We start from the raw sequence: 19994 nt of genomic DNA on the forward strand, positions 1-19994 counted from the left end.
CTTCTCCTTAATCTAGAATCATGGAGTCCCACAGTATGTCTGATCAGTTAACAGAGAGGGTTGTTGGAGAGTGCAAGCTGAAAGTGAATTTTGACAGCCAGAAGTTTTGGGAAGCAATAACTGAGTCATCGAGATTGATCAGGAACCCTACCAACCCCTTTTCAGAAAGTTTAAAGGTATTTTGTGCTGTGAGTCAGGAGAAATCTTATATTTTGCACCTCTGAGATAAAGATTTCATACCATCTCCTCAAAATGTTTCTGACTCTTCGCATACAGCATGTACTTTCAAGTCCATAGCTGCCAGTGGAGCCATTTCCAATTTTTCATTTCCCACCAAAATGTTTGGCTTTCTCTTAAAAGGAATGTGAGTCATGCTGTCTCGGATTTTTTAGTCATGTTGTTATAATCGTTATGCGGCAAAGTCCAACACAAAAAGAGAGTCAGTGTCACGAGGAGATTCACAGTTACGTTTGTTGTTATGGTAGGTTGTGCTGCCTCACGTCCTACATCGACAAAGGACACCTTATTGATCCTTCACTTTGACTCCAGTTACTGAAAAAAGGTCTGATTGTGTGAAAAACTGCTTTTCACAAACACTTTAGCATTGAACTGCCTCTATAGCAGACATACTTCTTCAAACCTTCACATTAACTCCAAACAATGGTCTGTTGATCAGACAAACATTCCTTGCTGTGCTTTCACACAAGTAATCCCACTTACTTTGACACACAAGCCTCAAGGTTCAACCACAAAGCTTTATTTATACCCGATCACTTAACTCTCTTGACATTTGTCTTTTGAAAAAGATTACTTTGTTGCACCCCATCTCCCATTTACCTTGGCCACAGCATGTTGCAATAAAGAGAAGTGATTAATCGCAGAGTTAACAGCCTCTTCCACACCACAGGATGAAAACTGTCATTTTTACTTATGGATGAGCAAAGAAATTAAATGTTTAAAATATAATCCAATTTTATATTTGACTGAGTCATTTTACTGAGAATATAACAGACCTTGATATTTCCCACCACATTAAAAAATCCTACATATATGTGCCAGCAGTTATTGTACCCTCCTGCTATCATAATTTCTGCTAAAGAAAAAGCCAACATGGGGAAATGACGTGGGAAGAGAATGTTGATCAACCAAGAATATATTCAGTTTTACATCTAAAGCTGAAAACACACCGACGCAGCTGCTGCGCATCAAATGATGTACATCAAGTACCACCCCTAATACAAACAGGAGGCATCGCGTCAACAGATGACCACATTAATTCGCCATGTTTTTTTACCGTCAACTTTTAAGATAAGAAAATGCTGTTGCCTATAAATCTATTTCTGATTAATTACTTGAAAATGTGTAATCTGAACAGCGAGATTAGGTACATTAAAGCACTAAAGAAGAAAGAGTGTGTTTGTCAAGCATCGATCAGAAGAGGCTGGTTGTTAATGGCTATCTTACAAGCCAGTGCCATATAATCAGAAACATGAATTAAAAGCCGCTAGCTGCATTGATCAGGGCCCAAGCAGATTGCAAGTATTTGAATGCTTGTTTCTTTTTTAATTAACAAGAATAAAAACTCTTGATGTTCTTTAAAATTATACTTGGTGGTCATCACTATATGCTGTTGCTCTTTTGATGTATATTAATCTACTTTCTGAAACATTTGATGTGGCTTATGACATTTAGTTAAAATGTGTTTCATATCACTCCATCTACATTGAATTTTGATTTTGTTCAAGATCTAAGTCTATTAATTTATACAAAAACAGTCCTTCAATGTGAAAAGTGTCAAAAGATTCAGATTACCTGCAGGATAGCAAAAGCAGGATTTGAGCTCTTAACCTTTGCATCATAAGACCACCACCTTACCACTCAACTTCCAAACAAATCAGCTGATTATTTAAATTAGTATCTTTTAGCAGGATGAATTATGAATTAAATGAATGAAGTTTTGAAGTTTCAACTTGACATTTGTTACAGGAGATTTAGTTTGGAAAAAAGGTAGCACAGGATATGGCATGTCAGCCTTTAAACCACAAGAGTTTACAACAGACAGGAAGAACAGGAGATCTACTCAGGTTTCCTGAGGACCTCTTCAACCCCGCCCACTGGCTCCAAGGCCAGGAAGCCAAACCAGCCTTGGAAGCAGAAGGCAGCGAGAGAGAGTAAAAAGAACTTAAAATATTCACAACAATTTAACTGTTGGGAATACAATCCTGAAAAAAACATCACACATCAACCTGCTGTTTTCTGGTGTATTGTCAGGGACTTCAGTGAATATTATTCGGAAAGTGTTGTACTTGCCAATCTGGCGATCCAAACCTCGAGCCTCTGTATCTCCAGAGTACGTGACTTACTCAGTGCGCCACCAGAAAGACATAGCCTGTTACACACCTTCTCGCAACTTGAGGCGATGCTCTAACATGAGGAAAACTGAGTTAGTCTCTGTCTTTTAAGACTTAAAACATTTACAACAGTCAAAGCGCTGGTGACAAAATTCTGCAAAAAAAAATCTCACATCATTTTGCTGGTTTCCAATGTATTGTCTAATATTTTGGGGACATTTGGTTTAAAATGAGATAAAATAGAAAATGTTGTGCATATGATACAAATAACAACAAGATATTGAATCACTGTGGGCACACTGTTAAAATGAAACTTGCTGAGATATGGATGTTAATTGATTCTGCATATTCTTAAAAATATAGACTTCTGAATTGACTCCTTACTACAGTGAGGCAAACCTTTGTCACAATTCAGTGGATGTGCTGGAAAAAAATCAGCTCTGTAGGTTGTACTGCGGATTTATTAGGATTTATTTACATATGGAATGTGAAATGACTTCAAATTTAGATTTCATGTCATGCCCACTTTAGGCAGTCATTACAAAATATTATGCATCGACTGAAACATCACTCTATTTGGTGCAAACCACATTTCGTACAAATTCCTAAAGCTGATTATGAGATAAAAACTTTTCGCATTTGTGGTGCCCCCTAGTGGCAAAATATCCCAAGACTGCTTAGCGAAACTCAAACAAAGCATTTGCACATTTGCATCAAGTTTGGTTACAATTGCTTTTGCTATTTTTGATTTATGAGTATTAATATAAAATCGAACTTTAAGACAAATGTTTAAAAATGTATAACTTCAAAATGGACTAAAGTATTGGAATTTCCTCGATAACTGTGGATTAATGATATCTGTAAATGAGTCTGCCAAAGTTTCTGGATGGTTGGACAAACAATCTGGGATGAATTCAGGAAAATGTGATTTAGGGAAAATTCAAAGAAAAAGGTCCCAAAATTTGACATTTTTAGAGCAGGAGACAATTGAAGCACAAATTCAAGATTCAAGGCTAACTTCATGTCCAACAAAGTGGGAAATTTGTCTTGGGTTCTTCACCCACACTGCAGCCATAAAAATACAACACGCAACATAGTACATAAACAAATCAACAATATACAAAGAACGTAACAATTACCAAACAAAACAAAACAAAAAACAAATAAAAAAGCTGCAGAAGATACTGAGAGATTGATATGGTAAAAGAATCTTGACTCTAAGCCAAGCCATTCTCAAGTCAATTGTGAAAACGCCAACTTGATTGTTACAGGGCCACCTCGAGGTCATTGAGTTTTTATTTTTTTGTGCCTGAGAAGTGGCTGGAATTTGCAACCCACCTACCAATTTTGGTGCATTTTCATGATCAAGTTTTTGCTGCACAAACAGTTTTAGCAGAGAACAATAAGAAGCGAAAGAAAGAAAGAAAGAAAGAAAGAAAGAAAGAAAGAAAGAATAATGAGAACAAAAAACCACAGGCCTCCAGCAGCAGTCACCGCTTGGGCCCCTAATGATGGTACTGAACTGTGTCCCTGTAAACTGACCAGGTAATCATTATGTTGTTGGTATAAACGCACACATGGAGTGCCCACTGTCTGTGGCACACGGTCTTTACCACTCTGTGACCTGTGTTTTACTGCACATCCAACATGCAGCGGCTGGTGAAATGCTGCTGAGAGAAATACTTACTGTTTTGTTTCAACAAAACGTGCTTGAACACAGACTGTGTGCCAGGTGTGTGTGCATTTCGATACAAAACAGAGTAAGTAACAAGAACATACACAGCCTCATCTCTCAGTTCATTAGTGCTATGTGTATGCAGCCAGTATTTATTCATTCACATAAAAACAGGGAGTGAGTGGGGGGAAAAAATTACATTATTTCAGGAGTGGCGAGGCTGGAAAAAGAACAGTGGCGTGAAGTGTCGCAGGGCACCGCGTCCAGGAGCACCGATGCATGTCGAACCGCTGCTGGGGTGAGGTTGTACATTGAAAATAAAAGGGGCTGCTGTTTTGTGTGTTTTGGCCTTCACACTAATCATAATATTTGAATGAATACAGACGGAGGAGCAAAGGTTTGTCCTGCCAGCAATGGAGTCATATCAGAAAGGTCCTCACTAATTTGATTGCTAAACTGATAAATTCAATTTACACAAGTAATACAAAAAATATCCTATTCTGTGTTGGCGATGGTTTTACACGAACGGAAATATCTCTAGAACCATCTAACTAAACTTTTTTAATTTGGTAGATACTGGGGAAAGATATAAAATATGTTGGCAGGCACTAATTTAATCTATAACAATGTATCAGGCTATGCTTCTATGAAAAATTCTTGATCCTCAAAGTCATAAGCTACCACAGTAAAACACTTAAATCAAGTAAAAAGTAAAATATTTCTCTTTTAATGTGGTTGAGAAAAATATTAAGTAGCACTGTTAGTGCCTAAATATTGTACTCGTAATGTACTTGAGCAAAAGTACTTAGTTATTTTCTGCCAGGTTACAGAGAAGTGATGTCATACAAGCTATTTAAGGCTTTCAGGGCTCCCAGACTACACTGAATAAAGCTCTCACAGTTGAATCATCAGCACAAACAATACAAACTAAATATATTTGAACTCAACAGATACATTCAAGTCAAATGTGTCTCCTCGGCAGAGAAGTGAAAAGTAAATGTAAAAAAGTACTGCTGTGCCTAAGGATGGGACAAGATACAATTTCATCACAGATCAGGATAAAAAACATCTCAAGTTCATCATCGTAAATTTCCATTATTTGGAATATCCAGCAGAGACAGCTGGGCAACAACAATAAAAGAGACTCTGCAACAACAGGCTGTATACGCACCAACCTCAAAAAATGCAAAAGATCTTCATTAAGCATTGGCTTATTATCTCATATTTACAGATATGTTGCAATTTCAACTAGTTGAAAAGCATGGCTTTTTATGATTGGTTGTTTGCTTGTTTTTCCCTGAAAAGGATGTTCACTAAAAAAATTGTGTCCAATCTGCGATGCAATAAAAGTTATAATTACCGCCCTGCGGTTGTATGCCTCCTCGTGCCTGTCAAGTTTCTCTTATAGTTTACATCCAAGTCTGTGAAAACATGGCTGCTTTAAACACATCTTCTCCCTGGCAACACAAAAGATCTATACAATCAGATTAAAGATCAGTGTCACCAATTCAGTGTCTGACCAAATGTCTCCCCTTCTGTTCCTGAGATACGACATTGAGCAACGGACAGAAAAGTGTTCTTTGCAGAAAATGATGATGTCACAGTAAAGTTGACCTTTTGGATATAAAATGTCATCACAAATGTTCTGTTCGACATTTGTGTGAAATTTTGTCATAAACGGCACAAGAATTCTTGAGTTCTTGAGGTTACAATAACCTCTGACCTTTAACCACCAAACTCTAATCAGGATATTCTTCTTGGTTTGTGCCGAATTTGAAGAAATTTCCTTGATGCGTTCTTGAGATATCGCATTTACAAGAATGGGACAGACTGACGGACGGACAACCTGAAAACATAATGCCTCCAGCACGGCTATCACTGGCACTGAGGCATAAAAATTTTGACTATTATCGGGAAAATATCATGAATCGCAGTTATTTTGGTCAGAATAATCATGACATGAAGGTTTTATATATAAAACTGGGACTCACTGGTATGCACTGACATCAGTTTTCATGTGAGAATGCTCAATCACCTCCTCAAAAGGCCAACGTTATGGAGTGGAGTGCATTGCACCGCCCTAGGTACAGAACACAATGATCGCAAAACAGCAAAAACCATAGGGGAGAGTAGGGTTGGGCTGATAGTATATATGGTTTGATGGTAAAAAATAATGGTTTACTAGTAGAGATCTGGCTACACCATTTCTACCTCAAGAGCTACTCGGGGCAGGCTATGTAGGAAATCTTGGCTGAATTCTGGCCTGATCTTGCCATTCTTATGTGATCACCTATACTCAGCTGCCTCGCAAGGTAACTTGATTTGGGCAGACATGGCAGAGAAAGAAGGTGTGAATAGAGAAAGCTGTCGCACTCAAAAGTTATTGTTCTCAGGAACCTTAAGGCATCAATTTTAGTTTCACTGTTTTTAGTCTTTTGTTGTCTAGTGTTGTCTCATCATGTGAGCCAGCTGTTGTTGCTTTTTTGTTTGTATGGAAGTTCAGAAAAAAAGAAAAAAATAATTGAATGTGTTGGAGTCTGGTATGGTTATATTTTAAGCCATTTTTAATTGAATTTACAGAATAATTACTGTATCATGATATACACCGATCAGCCAAAACATTAAAACCACTGACAATACCGACCAACTTGTTACAATGCCATGCTCTGCTGGGAAACCTTTAGTCCTGGCATTCATGTCCAAGCACTGGACCAAGTCCCCCCCCTCATGGCATTAACACTCCTCGATGGCAGTGCCCCCCCTCCAGCAGAACATGCACCATGCTTCATCACAAACAATGCTCAGACATTGACCGAGGAACATAACAAAGAGTGAAAGGCATCAACCTGGCCTCCAAATTCCCCAGATCCCAATCCGATCAAGCATCCACGGGACGTGCCAGTACCCCGCCTCACAACCCACAGGTCTCAAAGGATCCATCACCAACGCCCCAGTGCCAGACTCCAAAGCACATCCCCAGAGGTCCCATGTCCATGCCTTGACATGACAGAGCCAAGTCTGAACCAAAAAGGCCCCACTGTGGATCGGGGGTACTTCTGGGGTACCGGCACATCCCACTAATACTCAATCAGATTGGGATCTGGGGAATGTGGAGGCCAGGTCGATGCGTTGAGCTCTCAGTCACGTTCTTTGGGCCACTACTGACCAGTTTTTACAGTGAGGCATGGAACATTGCTCTGCTTGGGAGGCCACTGCCATCAAGGTGTATTGTTGCCACTGGGGGGTGTACTAGGTCCAGAGCGGTGTTTGGGTGGTTGCTGCATGTCAAGAAGTATCCACATGAATGCCAGGTGCCAAAAGTTTCCCAGCAGAACATTGCATTGTAACAAGATGATCAATGTTATTCACTTCACCTGTCAGTGGTTTTAATGTTTTGGCTGATCGGCGTATATCATCACAGTGATATCGAATTACAAATACCGTTGTAGAAGATTTTGGCCATATTCCGAGAGAGCAAACAAACAGGACGTCAAACTTGTAGCGATGCGGGGCCAGGTTCTTGTTGTACGGAAGGTGAAAGTTACACAGGCCATGTCTTAATATTTCCCATAGCAGACTAACGTTGCAAGGCTAATGTCTTCTGCTCCTTTCAGCTAAGCTAATGTCGTGCTAAACACATCTCTGACCTTCAGCATGTCTGCACTAGATGCACAGAGATCATGTTGATATTGATATTCTTATCTGCCTCTGCCTCCAGGCAGCAATGCATACTAATTCCCCCCCAACTGTCGCAGTGTTCATTTAATTGTGTCAAGTTGGACAATACAACTGTTGACAAACCATCAGCAACACCAACAGCGAAGCCTACACTTCCCCATCAAAAAACAGCCTTAATAGTCCACTCACCATTTCAGCAAATGCTAAATACGCCATCAAAGCCAGCAGGACCCAGTGCTCCCAACAAATCAATATAAGTCCTACGGCATAATGAGGGCAGTAACAGGTTGACTGTTGAATGCAAGATAATTAGGTTTTCAGTCCTGTCTTCAGAGAAGACACGATGTTGCTGTGTACATTTCTTAAGGCAAGTGGGTTTAAAGTTTCGAGGCTCTGATTGAAAATGCTTGCCTTTTATCTCTTATCTATACTTTGAAACAGTCGAAACAAAGCAGAGTTTCTTTTTTAACTCAATGCATTCTGTAATCTTACTGTAGAGTAAAACAGCTCCATAACAGTGGCTGTACACAGACCATTTGTTGTGTAAGAAGAAAAGATCTTAAGGCTAAAAATTGATGCGAAGCTAAAATCGCAGTTTTACAAATGCCGTATAGCTCTGTTATTTTCTTTGTGCTTCTGACAGGCAGGTGAAGGTAAATGAACAATTTAAGCTTTTAAATTCAAATTTAAGTGAGCACAGGTGATTGACAGTGTGTGGGATTCCTTGCTTCTTATCAAATGAAACTGAGGAGAAATAACTGTACAGAGGTATTAGGTCACATTTACATAAGCACTACATTAGTAGTCAAGCATTGTTTCTGCACAACTATCTGTGATAACGTACATAATTAGATCTGGCTGTGAAGTATGCTCTCTGTTCTCAAATTTGTGATGGAACAATGTCGCTGCTATCCAAACAGACACTTAGTGTAGAAATAATATGCACTCGAGCGTACGTACAGTACAGTGCACTCACCCACCCACCCTTCCACCCACCGACCCACTACGCCACAAATGACACGGATGTGCGACGGCACATGTGCACGCCCTGTTGCACAGTTCACAGCAAAGACCAGTCATTTGGAAAGGTAGCAAGGAGAGTTAATCTGAATGACGTTGCAATATGGAATATTCTAGTGCAATCTCTCGGAAAGAGGTAGGCGAGGTATACAGATTTAAAATGTTGTTTGGCCTCTCCCTGCTATGCTCTGCACCTCCTTCTGGGCTTTCATTCTCATGCCTGGAGCAAGGAACATGTGGAGTGTATGTTTTTCCAACTTATATATACCGTGTGTGTGCATTTGTGTGATGGCACGTCTGCACAAGTGTTTGTTTGGCCATGTCAGAGTATTGAAGTTTTGTCGTACTGCATCTTGTTTGTGCATTCGTGTGTGCTTCTGGGCTTGGGTGAAATTATGTGTGCATGTATGGATGTGATGTCAGTGTGGTGTAGTGTTGTGTGCATGTTGTTGTTTGTTCACTGGCGTGTAACAGTGACTGTGTACAAGTGTGTTTTTGTGTGTTTCCAGTAGAAAGAAGATGAGTGAGATGCTTCTATGCACCCCTCAGCTCACACTTGCCTGAGGTTAACTGGAAAGTGTAAGGAGTTCCAAGAAGCCCAACGCAGCTCCAGGAAAAGAAAATAAAAAATCTTCAAGGAATTGTGAGCAGGGCTGGGTTTGACGTTTGTGAAGGTTGAGAAGAGAGGAGAACAGAGGAGAGGCGGAAATAGCGATTGATACCGCGTTGCTCTCCTCCATTCCAGCCAGAAAAGTGCACTGTTCATACCAGAGGCTTTCATTTTGTCATTAGTCTCTATCAGCACCCGTCTGTTAGTGTTAGTGTGTGTCAGAGAGCTATCTTTCTCCCTCTCCCTGGTTTGATGATGGAGAGGTAATTTCAGCTTTATGACGGTACGACTCTAATGATGAGGATGGGAGAGCTGAGAGCATGTGAGGGAGGGAAACAGTGAAAAATACTTTGTGTGCTCCTGTGCGTGTACATACGAAAGCACACATCTGTGCCTCTTCTCTGTGTGTATATATACGCGTGCGCCTGAGCGTGTCTGCGTGTGGACACAAGCGGGATAGGGTCCAACTCCTACCGCTGTCCCCATCACTGAATGGGCTGTTAATGGAGAGTAATGAGGGAGCACTTTCATGGCAGATGTGCCCTCACTGCAACTCTGTTTTACCCCGAGACTGTAAAGCTGACCCAAGCGAGACATCAGCAGGCAAGCAGCCGCTCCCTCGCCCTGATTAAGCGCTGCGTGTGTTGCGGGAATTTGAATGGTATGTTCGCTAAGTTTGCCTCATGCTCCTGTACCCCAGGAAGTAAGAGTAAGTATCATTTCAACATAGCACCTAGAGTCACATTAAATGACAAAAGCCCTGGCAGTGTCAGCCAGGCCCAAAATCTGTTAGAGGGCCATCTTCTTCACTGGAGTGTGAAATTATTTTAGCTCTCTGCTCATTATAGGATTTTAAAATGCATTATGGTTAGGGCTTTTATGGTGTGCCGCGGCATTAATTCAATTTGCCCCATTCACGCTTTCTTATTATCACGCTCAGTTCAAGCTACAGGGGGAGGAAGCTGCTGAGCAGTGCTCCCCGGCCTTATCTCTAAAGGATATAAACTACACTACCCAGCTCAATCAGAGCCAGCCCGGACTGCTCCATCCGTTCATCCCACTTTTCCTCTGTCTCCCCCTCTCCTTTTCTCCAAATGCTGCTTTCTGTGGCGACCTCCATCTCTCTTTCCATTCTACATCCCTCTCTCCATTTCCTTCTGGGCTGGTGATTGATGGGGGTTGTCCTCGGAGCCCTTTCGATATCTTTCCATAGAAGCACATATATAGGCAAAGCAACACAAACACACACTGCCGTGCACGGCCAGGGATGCCAACGCATACAAACACACACACAAGCTAGACCAGGGCCAGGCAGAAGCAACAGAGGGAGCCGCACAGGTTTAATGGGAAAACAAGCCACAGTGTATGGGTGAGACAGCATTAATCTATCACTGAAACCAGAACCTGGGTCTGTGTTTGTTTTGCACACCAGAGAGGGATTCTGGGAACACCCTATCACTGTCTGTTATTGTGCAAAGGTACAATAATGTGTTGAACATTGCAAATGCATTTCTGCAGAAGTTCAGCAGATTAGTATGGAGCGGCAGTGTGAGCGTGGACTCTGACAGTGCTCCTCTAATGCAAACGCTGCAGGCTTGCACAAATGCACAGAATAAAAAAAAAATGGGTTGCCCATTGTCTGCATTGGTCATTACACACATATGTGCACAAAACATGCAACACACTGCACTAGTCACATGCATTAAACTGTAACTCAGCATGTGACTGCGGCCTGGCTTATTGGTAATGGGGGAAGAGGAAGAGAGGATGAGGATAAAGTCCTCATTTAGATATCTAATCCAGTGAGCAGTCTGTCCTGTGTGGACCATCATCTCCCGTCATTAGCAGCAGGCCAGCAAGATTAAACAAGATCAATGTTTATCACCCACTGTGTGCGAGAGAAATCAAGTGTTAAACTCCCCCACCTCATCACAATTCATCAAAATATGTGCTATCAGAGCTATGAACAACGGAAATCTACGATTATGTCTAACATATGTCGCAAAGACTAATATTAATCAACTTTAATGCCCCAAATCTGTGATAATGTTCACACATTTGCACTGCATGAACATGATCTCATATCATTTTAGTTTTTAAAAGTAATGCTCCATCAGTAGGATTTACTGTAAATATATGGTGATTTCGCAATTAATCCAAATGTTAAGACAGGCTGAGTGACTCATTTGTAACTTTGAGCGCATGATTATTCATGGGGGCTAACCGAAGATTTAGGGACAGATCCTCAATTTAGTGTTTGACAGACGCACCCATTTCTCAGTCAGAGATATCCATCAAAACCAAGTTAACGCACATTCAAACAATTCATTATTGGAATGACTTGATTAAGTACCAGCTGTGGTGTCAGGGCAGAAAGGGCAGCGTAATTATGAGTCGATAACTCTTGAGAAATGGCACGCGCCGTCTGAAGTCTAAACATGCTCGTTTTTAAAATCTTTTTCTAGTTTCTTTTTGAGTAAAAGGGGTTATGAGGGCTGCTGCAACTCAAGATCCTGATCCTTAATGTGTGGCAGTGGCGCGTGTCTATGTGTTTCCACGGCAGAGCTGGCACCACTAACGACGCAGCAGCATCCCTATCCCATCCTTCTCAGCACATCATAAGACTGTAGAGACCATATGGTCTGATTAGTCCACAGAATTAAGCCCTACACTGTCGAGGCAGAGAGAATGATAGAAAGAAAGCCATGCACGTTCACTGGCTCCGCTGAGAACAGACACAAATTGGTAGCTGGAATGAAAAAGAAAGAAACCCCTCACACACATGCTCCACGTGCACACGCACAGTTTGGAACAGACATAACAGAAATGTCCAAATGCGGATGGGAAGAGCAGAACAAAAGCATACAATAAACAGTCCGAGCCAGATAACACAAAACAAGCAGGAACAAAAATGGTCTTTTGTATGTCCTCCTTTGTGGTGTTCAGATCCTCTGCTTGCATATCTCTCCATATATCTGCAACTCTCTCGCACACAAACACACCCAGAGTCACATTTTAAAATATCCATATAACAGCCCATGTAGCCAATGCTCTCTCCTGGATGCTCATCAGCCCTGAGAGGTACTAAATCTTCTCTGCATCAAAAACACCTGCTACTGCAATCAGCCCTCCTCTGGCTGTGATGGAGTTGTAGACTGTCTCCCTGTTTCCTGAAATTGATTAAATAACTGAACCATGAGATGGACGTCATCATCAAACACACTCTCAATCTGAGCTGCAGCTCCCTTGCCTTCGACATAGTCTTTCTGATCGCCACTCAGTCTTATTCTTCACTCTAACATCTCTTTTTGCATGGCAGGCATTTTCATCTTTTCAACAAAAGCCACACTCACACTGCAAATTGGTGTCTCGCAATTATGGCAATTTCTGCAATTTGCGCGCTTCCCTCCGAACCAAAGTTCATGGCATGTCAAAACATCTCACTAGGCAACTTGGCCAGCCATGTGATCTTTTTTTTCCCTGCATTAAAAATCTCCTTGTTCAGAGTTCACCCAGCACAAGCTTTCAAAGTTGTCTGTGTCCTGTGTGTTTATCAGTGCCTCTTTGGGCCACCGAGAGCGCAGCTGCAACCATTGTTATGCTCAGTTAATTGGACCTTTGGGTACAAAAGGTTGAGAAATTCAAGACCAAATAGATAAATAAGCACAAGCATTGAATTCCCATGACATATCCAAGCGCTCGCTCCAATTTTCCCTTGCTCATTCTGGCGGTCTTGTCTGAGAGGCTGATTCATTAGAGTGCTTCAGGATAGTTCTATCAGCCCTTTCGACTCAATCACACACCTACCTCTCCGCGAGTTTGTAAACTATCAGCAACAGTCTGTCACAGCCTATTCTGCGACATATAAATTGTTGTTTAAAGTGATGTTTTGTGACTGGGAGCAAAACAGCTCCTGGTTAATCAATAGCACAAAATCAATTCAGCTCTTTGGGGGAAAGCCACAGAGAGGCTATCCAGCATGCAAAGGTGGAGCCAACACAAAAGTTTTAAATGGACGGGGGAAAATGGCAGGTGTGGAGGGGACAGGCGGCGAAATTAACTGTTACTGTGTTCATTATAAATGATCCCAAACACAATAGCAGAAAATTAAATTACGTCAACAAAACCCTGAAAGCTTTTGTCTCCCACTAAGCTGGTGTCAGCGCGTCATGAATTAGATTTAATACAACGAAACCTTCTCAGCTGGTGATAAGCTTCTTGTACAATGTGCAAGTCGTCCTCATTTATCACACAGGTAGACACCGGGTTGCACGGAGGCATTCTGGGAATCTGTGCAGTTGGAGGTCAGCAAGACATTTACCTGACAGCGCCTGCCTCCGTGCAATGTCTGGAGTTGACAATGCCTGTGGTAATGGGCATCAATAATGCAGACCCTTGGCCAGATAAAAACTCCCTGTCGCCATGACTGTCCTCACAGCGCTGTGCCTTATGCAGCACTCACACCTCCTGCCACACCTTGCAACAACAACCTGCGTAATTTATGTGGGTTGACTGTTGAGGTTGCTGCTGTAATGAGATATACATTGCTCCTGTAAACAGAATGACAGACACGTACACGCTCACTCACTTCACATCTGCGACTCTATAATTATGCTTTTGACAACTTAAGTCAACTCATCCTGCTCTGATATCAGCGTACACGCACAAATATCTTCCTCCCTCCTCTAGTTGCTCGGGTATAATTCCGCCGTTTTGATCTGGTATGAAGGTCGATACTGACCTTATCAAGCAGATCGGATGTGAGTGATTCACATCAAATGCAGTTTCCGTTATTGTCATTATAATGCCATGATAAACTTTGGTGTTTCTGCTGTTAGTTATATTAATTTACTCATTGCGGGCCACTGACTCATTTTTTAGTGCCACAGGAATCCCTGGAAAGTCTCCAGAGAGGAAAAAGAACAGCATCAAGTCGTTTCAAATGCCCAATAACGACCCGTGTTTATGTTCAACTGATAGAGATCTCTAGCTGCTGTAGGAATTATGATTCTCGGCAGTCAAAAAGCGTGATGTTGTTCTGGAGCCACAAAATCTACAAAGGGAGGAGGTCGTAACCCAAAGCACAATCTCTCCCTAAATCTCACCAAGTCTTAAAGATGCAGGAGGACGGAGGAGTTTCATAAAAAAGATGTACAGTATCATACAGAAGTAATCCCTCTCAATCATCACTATATGTGGCGGTGTATTTTTCTGCAGAGTTTCTTACTGTCGCCTTATTTTCTGTGGTCGGAACATTTATGGCGAGTACCCCCACAGCACTCAGGTGAGGTCGGGCTTCATAAAAAGCTAGGTGCCAGATCATAAGCAGCACCTAAGTGACACAGCACTGACAAAACTGCAAATATAGCAAGGCGAACACCAAATGAGAGGGAGTCGAGGGTTGGCTTTTACTTTCACTTTCACTGGCGAGGGTGTTCACAAACAGAAACTGACAATCCTGCATAGTATACCTTTAAACGTACATTTTTCAACAGTGATCTGTAACAGTTTTGGAAGCAGTAGACAGAAGATGTCATCCTCCCGACAGGTGCGTCAGATCAGACAACACTACGAAGGGCAATGTCAGACAACTTATTGTGTTGTTTTGTCTGGAGGACTTGTTGAGGAAACCCTGGCCTCATGTTACCTTACACAAAAATGATCCTGGTGAGCTAAAGGTTTAAATATGGGTCAATACTCTGTATTGGCAGCTTTGCAACCCTAAATTAAAGCATTGTTTCGGGTGAGAACACACCATATTCTGTTTTTCTATGTCTCTATCTATTGCTGTCTCTCCTCACGCCATTCCAAAGGGCAGGTCGTACTTTTCTCCTCATCTGCCCCCCAACAATCTTCAGACAAATACTAGCACACAGCATTGCCCTTTTCACAGCTGTACAGTACACTCCTGAGCCCTGTAGCCATCCACTCTACTACAGGCACACCTCATTCCCCTCCTGCAGCCCCAACAGTTTCTCACTCCTGCCCTCTAACCATCTGACAATTATGTTTCACCAAGCTGACCTCTCATCAGCCGTATACAACTCCCTGCCTCTGATCTGGCTGCCCTTTACTTATCTTCGGCAAAGCTTATAGGCACACAGGGAAAAACAATCTCACAAAGACATGCATTTACACACCCTGTCTTTTAATCTTTTTTTTCTGCCTCCATCCTTCCCTGTCTTTCTCATTCCTCCACAGGTTTTTCACCTTTGCCTCAGTTAACCTTCTTGATCTTAAAGCCACGCTCTGTGACCGTGCCCCCAGCACTACAGCTTGCCCTGACCTTTCTGTGCCCCTGATAGTGGTGCCATGTGCCCACTTTAAATATCTCCACTGCATGTGCATGGGAGCTACTTTTGCTTCCTCTCCTCTGCTCTTGTTCTCTGTGCTTAATCCCATCTTGAAAAAAAAAAAAAACTGTGGCGCACACAGTTCCCTTCCCTCCTACATGGCATCAGATACATGCTAGGACTATAGAGAAGAGAGGACTGCAGGGATGTTGCTCAGACACATCCATTTGATATCTGAGAGACCACAGAGCCGAAATCAAATGCTGCAGGCATGTTACAGCTTCACAGCATGTTGTCAGGCAACAAATCTGAGAACCTCTGCTGCGGGGAATCTGAGATACTGAAAGGACAAACATAACATTTAACACAAGCACAGGATGATACACAAACACATTTACACCATTAGATATGTACATGGGGAAGAAAAAAAACCCTCATGTATATGCACATGCAACCACACACACCCTCACAATCACACACACATAATAATGCATAATCACCACAGGCATTTTTTACTAAATTGAATAAATGCAGACAGCTTTTTGTGAAATTGTTTTCTACTTAAAACAAACAGCCCCACAGTCACAAATTACAAACAAAAATGAGATCGGGTCTCTTCTCAATTCATTTCACATCACAAGGGGAATATGCAAATATAGTAGGGGGGAAAAAATGAGTATGAAAGGGGAAATTGGATTAAAGAAAGCATGAGGCGAGATGCTGACTATGAGACAGAGACAAGAAGGGAGAGGAGGACAGAGAGAGAGCAGAATAAGGTTCCCTGACAAAACAGGCTGAGAAGAGGTGATTACCACAAGCTGAATGCCACCCTGCCCACAGATACCTAAAGGAGAGGGAGAAACCACTCCAATATCCCCTACTCCAACTCACAAAGGACTGCACCACTTGTTCAATACTCCTCCCGACACGTCAAATACCATTAACAGATTCCTACTCAGGTGCGAAGAAAAGGATTCTTCGGGTTTGGATAACCAAAAGTGGAGGAGAAAAAAATCCCCACAAATACAAATCTAAACTGACGTCCTCTGTGGGCCAGCAGAAATCCTTTACAGGAAGAGCTGTAGAGGTCCCTCACTCCCTCTCCTCAAAAACAACACCACATAACCAGTTTCTGTGAGTCATGAGTCATGGCCTACTTCCATTACTTTTACCTTTTTTTTCTTCTTCTCATGCTGCTGGTTTGATACACAGAGGCTATGTCAGAAAAATATCACTTCATTGTTTTCTCTGGGGATTTCTGGTGTACTGAATATAGTTTAGAAGGTAAATATTTCTCCAACATTAGCAGGGGATCTAGTCAAGGAGAAAAGGAGGAACACTTTCATGGGGCCCTGAGTGAGAACAGACTCCAAACAAGGTGGTAGTACTGTATACTGAATCTGATGCATCAGAATGAGAGGAACAGTGTCAAAACTTGTCAGGGGGTCCTGAAATCCTGTCTGTGTGCATGCAGTAAAACTCCTAATTACATCCCGTCTTCTCACGGACTCTGAAAAAGTATCTGAAAACAACGCTCCATACATTTACTCAGATGATGAGTCACACAACCTAATTTTCCTTTTATTTCATTTAGAGAAAGTTCTGAGCACAGTAATAATTAAAAGAAAGGAAATTAAGTGAAAATGTTTGTTTTGTTTGGGTAAAAAGAGAAAGTAATTCCTAACTTTGGGGGTGTAATTAAAAATTAAAGTGCTGTAATGAATCACAACGCTGTGATGGTAATATGTAATATAAGAATATTACTTTAGAAATTGAGCGAGAGTAAAGAATTATCTTAAACTGGTTAAGCGATGTAATTGTTCACACCGAGCGGTCATATGTGACAATGTGTTGCATGATCACATTAAGCAGTCGATTTCTGCAGAGAATGGCAATCATAGCGATGGCTAATTATATCAGATATGAGCAGATATGAGAGATATGGTAAATTATCTTAATTAATTAATTAATTAATATGACTATGAGAAGCACCCACATTTTGGTCCGTGTAAGCCTTCGTATCTTTTTACAAATGGACGACAAACTGAGCAAACCTGGGTGAAATGTGTGCAAACTACTGTGGCACTACACTCTCTGTCCCCCTGATGGTGAAACATTTTTGCATACTTAGCCCATTATGACCTTATTATTCAACATTTATTCAAATAAAACCTTTTAACATTGTCTTTAATGAATAAAACAAGCTTCAAAGATGGCCCACTGTTCAAACAAGTCACGCCATACTTTCAGGTAAGTACGTCAATGAGGATGGACCCCATACTGGGAGTAATCCGGTGCTGCTGTTCCATCTCCCCCTCATCTGCAGTGTGCCAGAATAATTTATCGCAGATATCTAAGTGTCAAACTTGCCTTTTTTTAATCTCCATTTGAACAGCTCTAAACATAGCGCCGTACCCGCTGCAAACTTATTAACATAAGAAAGCCTTGCACCAGTGTGATTAGCATTTCATGCCCACATTAACCAGCTAATGAACACATTCACCACACATTTAGTGCATCTGCATTTACCAGTTAATAACCACATGCACTCTTTGTCCCACACAGACTGTAACAAACATGTGTGCATTCTTGGAATTATCCAGGAGGGTAAACACTGATGAGAAAAGATGTCTTTAACCAGACAATCAGTAAGGTAGACATTTACATATAGGCTAGAAGATATGGCTTTATGATAATATTGGTAATAGTGGTGGCAGCTGTAATAAAAGTATGGGTAGTGTTGCAGAGGAGGAGGACCAGAAGCAAGATTTTTCATAAGTATTGGTACATCTGTGATAGAATGAAAGTGACAGTATGCACAAGGTGTGGACAAAATGAAAGGGAGACTCAGATATTGAATATGACGTTGCAATAAAAACTACCTGTACTATTACAGGCACATGTACTATCTGTTTCTATAAAGCTTTTTTTTCAGCCCTGGCACTGTTTTTCTGAGGCTGCAGTTTGTCATGTGGTGGCACTGAATTGTGATAGAGTGAGAGAGTACCTGTTATTTTGTCTACCCCTTGTATGTGAATAATGTAGTAAATATTATGATGGTTAGCACTGAATGCTGCTGACTTCAATATCCTTTGAACTGCTGGCAGACTGCTGCCTGACAGTGCTTTCTGTTTGACATTCAGCAGGTGACTGTCAGCACCACGGACAGCTCTGTGCTATGGAGAGTTCATGGTGGGAAAATAAGTTGAGGCAATGCAACACACAGGGCCTTATTAAGACTGTTGTTATCGTACCTGGGGTCAATTTTAGTATGACCGTGCAGTTGCACTCTCGCATACAAACAAACACCTACAAAGAGACAGACATACAAAGCATCTTGCTCATGCTTTTCATTTTATGCAATGTGTCTCGGAGCTCTTTCATCTGGGAGACAGACCACGACAGATTTAAGCAAACCCACATGCAACGGTAAGAAGCACATTCACGTGGGAGATTAGGTTAAATCTCCAAAAAAAGGAAGAAAAAAACAGCTAAAATGGACTCCTTCACTCAGAAGGATGTGTATGCATGGATTGGGAATGAGACAAGCAGAAGAAAGGCCTGTCCTCCCAGACTCCCGTCAGGATTCTGTCTGGAAAGCTGTAGTCACAGGATAAAGGACATGCCATGCCTTTGATCAGGAGAGGAGAGTTTCGCAGGTGAGAGAGGTAAAATGGAGGAAGGTATCTGAATATCTGTCAGGCTAGAGCGGCTTATTGCTGTTACGCATCTGTGCAAGAAAAAAAAACACGTCAGAATTCTGACTATTTTTGCTCCCTCTTAAAAAAAACCCTCCAGACGCCCCATTGCAGGAATGTGTCCCAATCAGGCATGCAATTACAATCTAGAACATGCTGTGCAATGTAACAGCAGCAGGCAATTCGAATAAAAACAGCGCACACTGTTTCCTGCACACTGTGTAGCTCAATTACAAAGCAAATCATTTTTGATTCCTTTGTTTTTGTTTTCTTGTCCTTAAGAAGTCGAACTTTTAGAGGAGGAAAAAGCAAAAAACTTAAACAACTGACACACACAAGTTTCACCTTTCCTCCAAGAATTTGAGAGGTTGACTGACTGTGGCGGTGCTACTTCAAATCCCTGGGACTAGAGAGTGAATGAGAGGAGGATTAGAGGGGTAATGCCAGTAGATGAGAGGGAGCGAGGGTCGCAGTGGTTTGCCACTCTGCAAGGATTAGCTCTGAAAACAACTTCACAGTCGCAAACTCTGTCAATCAAGGACATACTTCAGCCGGTTCACAAAGACCCTTACACATCAACTGAAAAATAACCTCCCTGCTACAAATGAGCTTGTAATTGACCTTCATAATTAATTTATCTCGTGCATACCATCATAAATTGAACAAATA

At 41.6% G+C, this 19994-nt stretch overlaps 1 protein-coding gene across 1 annotated transcript in view; it reads right to left on the reverse strand.

Moving 5' to 3' along the window:
• LOC126408610 (neural-cadherin-like) overlaps positions 1 to 19994 on the reverse strand; it is a 101148-nt gene that overhangs the window by 79676 nt on the left and 1478 nt on the right. The gene's annotated exons all lie outside the window — the stretch shown is intronic.

The sequence above is a fragment of the Epinephelus moara genome, chromosome 20 (genome assembly GCF_006386435.1).
Source record: "Epinephelus moara isolate mb chromosome 20, YSFRI_EMoa_1.0, whole genome shotgun sequence".
Lineage (NCBI taxonomy): Eukaryota > Metazoa > Chordata > Actinopteri > Perciformes > Serranidae > Epinephelus > Epinephelus moara.